Source organism: Homarus americanus, unplaced genomic scaffold (genome assembly GCF_018991925.1).
Source record: "Homarus americanus isolate GMGI-L3 unplaced genomic scaffold, GMGI_Hamer_2.0 scaffold57980, whole genome shotgun sequence".
Classification (NCBI taxonomy): Eukaryota; Metazoa; Arthropoda; class Malacostraca; order Decapoda; family Nephropidae; genus Homarus; species Homarus americanus.
In genome coordinates, this window is record NW_024716703.1 from 25,448,070 (window position 1) to 25,454,935 (window position 6,866).

Consider the following 6,866-nt stretch of genomic DNA (forward strand, 5'->3'; position numbering starts at 1 on the left):
GGTTAGGTTAGGTTAGGTTAGGTTAGGTTAGGTTAGGTTAGGTTAGTTTAGCGTTAAATTATGTTAGGCTAACCTCTATGGTAACCTAATTTAGTAAGTCAAAGATGGGCCAATTTAACCTAATCTAATCTAACCTAACTTAACAAGAAGTAGGAAGGGCCAAATTAACCTAACCTAACCTATCCTCTATAAACAAACACCTCAATATCCGTGTTTACCTTGGAGGTCTGATAATGACTTCAATATTGGCTCTTATATTATAGGCTAATTATAGGAGCCGTGACTTATATAATTATCTCTCAGTACCAGAGTCAGTTTTCACGTGACAGCTAATTAAATTGGTCATGTTTGGTGGTTAAGGGTGAGTCTCTCTCTCTCTCTCTCTCTCTCTCTCTCTCTCTCAGCAAAACCAATCGACAACGCCTAACCCTCTTTCTTGTCTCAGTACTGTGAATTCAGATAAATAAAACATGGTTCTTGAAGGTCGTTTGACGCGTGTGTGTGTGTGTGTGTGTGTGTGTGTGTGTGTGTGTGTGTGTGTGTGTGTGTGTGTTCTCGGATCAAGCAATGATGTGGAAGAGTAGAAGTGACGGCTATGATGCTATCACTACCCCACGACACACTCTCTCTCTCTGTCCACACACACACACACACACACACACACACACACTCCACCTCCCACACACACACACACTCCACCTCCCACACAGTCATTCAGTAAGGATAGAGGAGGACCCAGATTGTATCAGTTACCTTGTGGGACACCTTACCCGACGCCTCTACAGTGAAATACACTATAGGCTCATCGGGTCTCCTGACGAAGGGGTGGTCGTTTGGCGTTATATGGGCACTGAGAGAGGTGCTGGTTAAGCCTAGCTTTACCCCTGAACTACCATGACCAAACCTAACCTAACCTAAGCTAACCTAACCTAGCCTAACCGGATCTAACCTAACCAAAAATAACCTAACTAAGCCATGAGCAATGTACACCTGGAGAGCGAACAACAACAAGAGAATCACATTAAAAGCCGATTATCCTAACTAACCTGTCCTAGTTTACCTGTCCTAGTTTACCTGTCCTAGTTTACTTGTCCTAACATAACTTAGTTCTAGAGCTAGCTAACTCACCTTGACCTCAGTAGTGGGTAGTATTCAGCTGCAACTGACGTGTTGTTTTGTTGAATAATATAAACCAGGAGAAAGTTCTTATCGTGCACATGAAAAAATCCTTACCAATTAATGTTAATGAGCAAGATTCGCAGGTGAGTTACAAGGTGAAGTCCCGTAACATATAGATGAACATACAGTATACATAATATAGAGTAATGAATAATCACAAGAAAGTATATGTATACCTAAATAAATGGGTTAAGGAAGAATACTTTTAGTTAAATGAATGTGTCTAGAAGGGGGTTCCCCGGGCCGCCGCTACCGTCTACATGGCGCCATCGTCGTCACCTCCATCATCTGGCCGCCAGTGAGGCATCTCTCTCTCTCTCTCTCTCTCTCTCTCTCTCTCTCTTACTTTAGCGTGAAGTACATATACACCATAAGAGTTTCGTCGTGTAAGAAGTACTTAAACAACCTCAGAAAAGGAGCGGCTGCCTCTCAGAAAAATGAGGCAAGAAGGAAAACTTTGTCTAGTTGTCAAGACGCGTAACCACCCTCCACTCCTTGCATTGTGTCGGGTCGAGTAGATGAATCATCATGTTGTAAGAAAAGGTATGAAACTGTGAGAAAACGAGTCACTAAACATGCTTGGTAAAGATGATACCACGATCGTCATTTGTTAGTATAAGGGAGATGAAAGGCGGGATAATACCACGATCGTCATTTGTTAGTATAAGGAAGATAAAAGGCGGGATAATACCACGATCGTCATTTGTTAGTATAAGGGAGTTGAAAGGCGGGATAATACCACGATCGTCATTTGTTAGTATAAGGAAGATGAAAGGCGGGATAATACCACGATCGTCATTTGTTAGTATAAGGAAGATGAAAGGCGGGATAATACCACGATCGTCATTTGTTAGTATAAGGAAGATAAAAGGCGGGATAATACCACGATCGTCATTTGTTAGTATAAGGAAGATAAAAGGCGGGATAATACCACGATCGTCATTTGTTAGTATAAGGAAGATGAAAGGCGGGATAATACCACGATCGTCATTTGTTAGTATAAGGAAGAGGGAATATGAGAAGATGTGAATATTGAAGTTGTTAAAAGAGGAAATAATAAACACTGACGCAGAGGAACACACAAACATTAACTGGAACATATTGAAGGTCTGCCATGTCCGTCGTGTGTGCCGTGTCTGCTGTGTGAAGATAACGTCACCATCATCAGGGCGGAGCGGCAGGTCACACCCTATTCATCATCTTCTTCTATTAAACCTTACATATATGGCGACACACCTCAACCTGTGGTGTGTACATACATACATACATACTTACCTGTACATTCATACATACATACATACATACATACATACATATACAGTATAGAATTCTCTCTCACTCGTACAAATGACACCACTGAACCCAACTGAACACACATACATAAATTACAAAAAATATATAAATGCAATAGGTTCTCCTCACAACTAACTTAACTACTTAACAAGAGTATCATAAGTGTGCATTCTGAGGTTTGTTGATAAGTGTTAGTGTGTATAGAGAGAGGTTAAGTATGTGCCTAATGAATGTAGGTATTGAGATAATGTGTGTGTGTGTGTGTGTGTGTGTGTGTGTTAGTAGTAATGATTGTGTGTCTAGATAACAAAACTTTATTCCAAGATCAACAGAAGTTTCCATTTTATTGATTTTCCCTCTTCTTTCCCCTCTCCTTTCCACTGGTCTTTTTTTCCTGTTTCCTTTCCCAGTTCTACCTCTTCTCTCCCTCTTCCTTGACCCTCCATCTCTCCCCCTCTTACTTTCTTCCTCCTATCTCCTTTTCCCTGTCACTTCCACTGGTCTATTTTCCCTTCTCCCTCTCCCATCTCTCTGTTTCCCTTCCTCCTCTCCCTCCACCTCCCCCATCTCCCTTCCCTTCCCCTCACCATAGATGATGGGATCGCCTTCTGGGAGTAAAATAAACCTGTTATGCTCAGTTAATTAATACTGTTACCTGTATTTAACTAAAGGTGTAAGTCTTAATTTATATACCTACAGAAATAACCAAGAAGTATGCTAGGTTAGGTTAGGTTAAATTTTAGTGGCATTGGTTAGATTAGGTTATATTGGGTTAGGTTAGGTTATATATTTGATAAATAACATAATACACTGGAACCTAACCTAACCTAACCCCCTACCCCAGGTAACGATAAGGTGTTTAATCATCAGGTGAAATCATCTTGGGGGGGGCTAATCTTCCGGTGATATAGAAAGGCACCTGATTAACATTGACGAAGATGAAAGAAAAAAAAACTTAGAAAATCACATCCAAGTCCGGTTCTTAATTTAACTGTATATTTATGTATGCTAACTAAAGTGCTTGATATATAACCCACTAGAACGAGCACAGTTGTTGTTAAGAAGTGGTTAGAGGTCACATGTCAGAGGTCAGGTCAGGGACTCAAAGTTGTTGGGCGTGCGTGAGGTTATTATCATCCTACAGGTCCCCAGCCGTTACCAACACCTCGTCCCTCCCTGACCAGATATCCCTCCTCCTAGAGACAGGCCTGGCACTAGGGACCTGCCACACTTTGACATAAACAGATGAAATGTACCGGGAATTTCCTTCCCACACTCATCATTCTGGCACTTTATGTAACTTGCTGACAAAACCTATGACCCTTAATGCATGAGTCATAAAGGCAAGCATGAACTACGCATGCCCAGATGGGCGCTGTAAACGCTTCTGCGTTTCACCTTGCACAGGATGTAAGGGGGTGCCCAATAAATTAGCTCCCTCGGGGGCAATCTATTATCGTAGGCTGTGTGTGGGTAGGTAGGGAGGGAGGGTTAAAAGACACCTTCTTAGTAATTATATATATTCTCTCTCTCTTTCATTTTCCTTTCTCCTCAATGCACCCAGAACTCTCTCTCTCTCTCTCTCTCTCAGACACAGATCATCACCACCACCACAGGCAGGACACCGACTAGCAACACCTAACCTTGAATTTGACATTGTGACACAGCCGACTGTCTTGAGATTTTTTTTTTTTACATATAGTTACTCAAGACACACACACACACACCTTGTTTACTTAGAGCGCAAGTTTCATGTAGAAGTGAATAAAATGAACTTGATGAATAATAATATTTTAATCTTGGTGGTAATGGTGTAGACACAGTGTATAAGTGACGCGAATTGTTAAGAGTCAATATAGAATGTGTGTTACCTGATTATTGACGTCTCTACCACCTAAGCTTTTCGCCTGATGATCAATTAATTCATTTGTGACCCTGGACAAAAGACTCATTGGGGTCCTATGCAAGAGAATCATTTGGGGCTCTCTCATCACCGGTAAATTAATAGGTATAATATTTTGGGCTGCCATAAAGTGTGGAACGCCCACTTGCCCGTCACTAAGAGTAACCATCCACTCACTGCGCAGTGTACCATCGCTTCAGCTCGTGAGTAGAAGAAAAAAAAAAGAATTACGTCAATGCTCTTTTTTTTATCTGCACACACACACACACACACACACACACACACACATACACACACACACACACACACTTAACCTTCCTCGCGGCGACTTTGAATGCGCATAAGAGAACTAATTAACCCCAGACAGCTCAACCAGTGTTTGAGTGTGTTTCTGTCAGCTCCTTCTCAAACACTCTTCAACTAACCTAACCTAACCTAACCTAACCTAACCTAACCTAACCTAACCTATTAACTTAGATATATAATGAGTGCCCTAAACCCGAGTTGTCTTAGCTGGGTTAGGTTAGGTAAATTGAACAGTGCAAAGGCCTTGTTATCATGGGTTATTAATTACGTACTTTAGGGGAATATTTTCAGGTTTGGAGTTAGTATGGTGTATGTTTTTGATACGTGTGTGTGTGTGTGAGGAGGCATATAACTCGACTCACCTGAATTTCTTCGCTGTTTAAGAAAGCAGTTCCTCACACACACACACACGCACACACACACACACACACACACACACACACACACACACACACACAAGCAGTGACGTTAGTAGTAAACCCGTGTCATTTTTTTTGTGATAACCCGACAACAACACGACTGTACTAGAGCTTTAAATTCTTCCTCGTCCTCCTTCTCTCTCTCTCTCACAAGGCCGTTCCCTCCTTTCCCCCACCACGCTCCACTACGCTCCACCTCCCTTACATTTTCATTCCTTCAGAGCATCCGTGTGTGTGTGTGCGTGTGTATGTGTGTGTGTGTTTGTGTGTGTGTGTGTGTGTGTGCGTGTGTGTGTGTACAATGGCCCACCCCCACCCCCCATACAACCCCCCTTCATTTTCTTACATTCCAACATACTTGTCCAAACATACAGGGAGGGAGGGAGGGAGTGAGGGGTCTGCCACACATCGCGTCACCCTCCCTTCCTCCCTCCTTCCCTCCACTTTGACTTGTGACTTAACCAATGTTCTTAAAATTTCAGAAGTTTTAATACAAACTTTTCATTTTTGTTACATTTTACTAATTATCTCACCACACGAACTTTATAGAGATGTTTAAAATTAATGGATGTTTTTAGAATACTGATATTAACTTCCTTTAATTCATCGCCATAATGGATTGTGTTGACTAGAAGAAAAAAATAATTAAAATCGTCCGCCATGATAATATAAACAAAAAACACGTTAAGTCGACCTGAGACAGAGAGGATGTCCCCAGTGGATTCTCCCCATCAGCCACTCCCACTTCTCTTCACGGCCAAATCGGCCAAACCGTTTTTCATATTTGGCCAAATCTTTTTGGATGGGAAGCATAAGGCTATTTTTGCAATCCACTCAAAATAAAAGTCTCCCCTACAATATTCACTTAAAATGTCATAAAAAAAATTAACTTGGAATTAAGAGTCCAATAATTACATTAACATAATATCTGTAAATTACAGTGAAGATTTACCTTACTCTGAAATGGTGGTGGAGCATGATAATGGTGGTGGAGCATGGTAATGGTGGAGGAACTTGATAATGGTGGTGGAGCATGATAATGGTGGTGGAGCATGGTAATGGTGGAGGAACTTGATAATGGTGGTGGAGCATGATAATGGTGGTGGAGCATGATGATGGTGGAGGAGCATGATAATGGTGGTGGAGCATGGTAATGGTGGAGGAACTTGATAATGGTGGTGGAGCATGATAATGGTGGAGGAACTTGATAATGGTGGAGGAGCATGATAATGGTGGAGGAACTTGATAATGGTGGTGGAGCATGATAATGGTGGTGGAGCATGATAATGGTGGTGGAGCATGATAATGGTGGTGGAGCATGATAATGGTGGTGGAGCATGATAATGGTGGTGGAGCATGATAATGGGGGAGGAACTTGATAATGGTGGTGGAGCATGATAATGGTGGAGGAACTTGATAATGGTGGTGGAGCATGATAATGGTGGAGGAACTTGATAATGGTGGTGGAGCATGATAATGGTGGTGGAGCATGGTAGTGGTGGTGGAGCATGATAATGGTGGAGGAGCATGATAATGGTGGAGGATTTTGATAATGGTGGAGAAACTTGATAATGGTGGTGGAATAAGGGCGCCGGTGGTAGAGCGGTACCGCTCTTGCCTCGCAAGAGAGATGTCACTGGTTCGATTTCCGGGCCGGTGGAAAGTTGTTTGAACACACTTCCTAGTCCTCCTTGGTCCCTGTTCACCTAGCAGTAAAGTAGGTACCTGTTGTAAGTCGAAAGTTGTGAATTCGTATTCAGGGACAA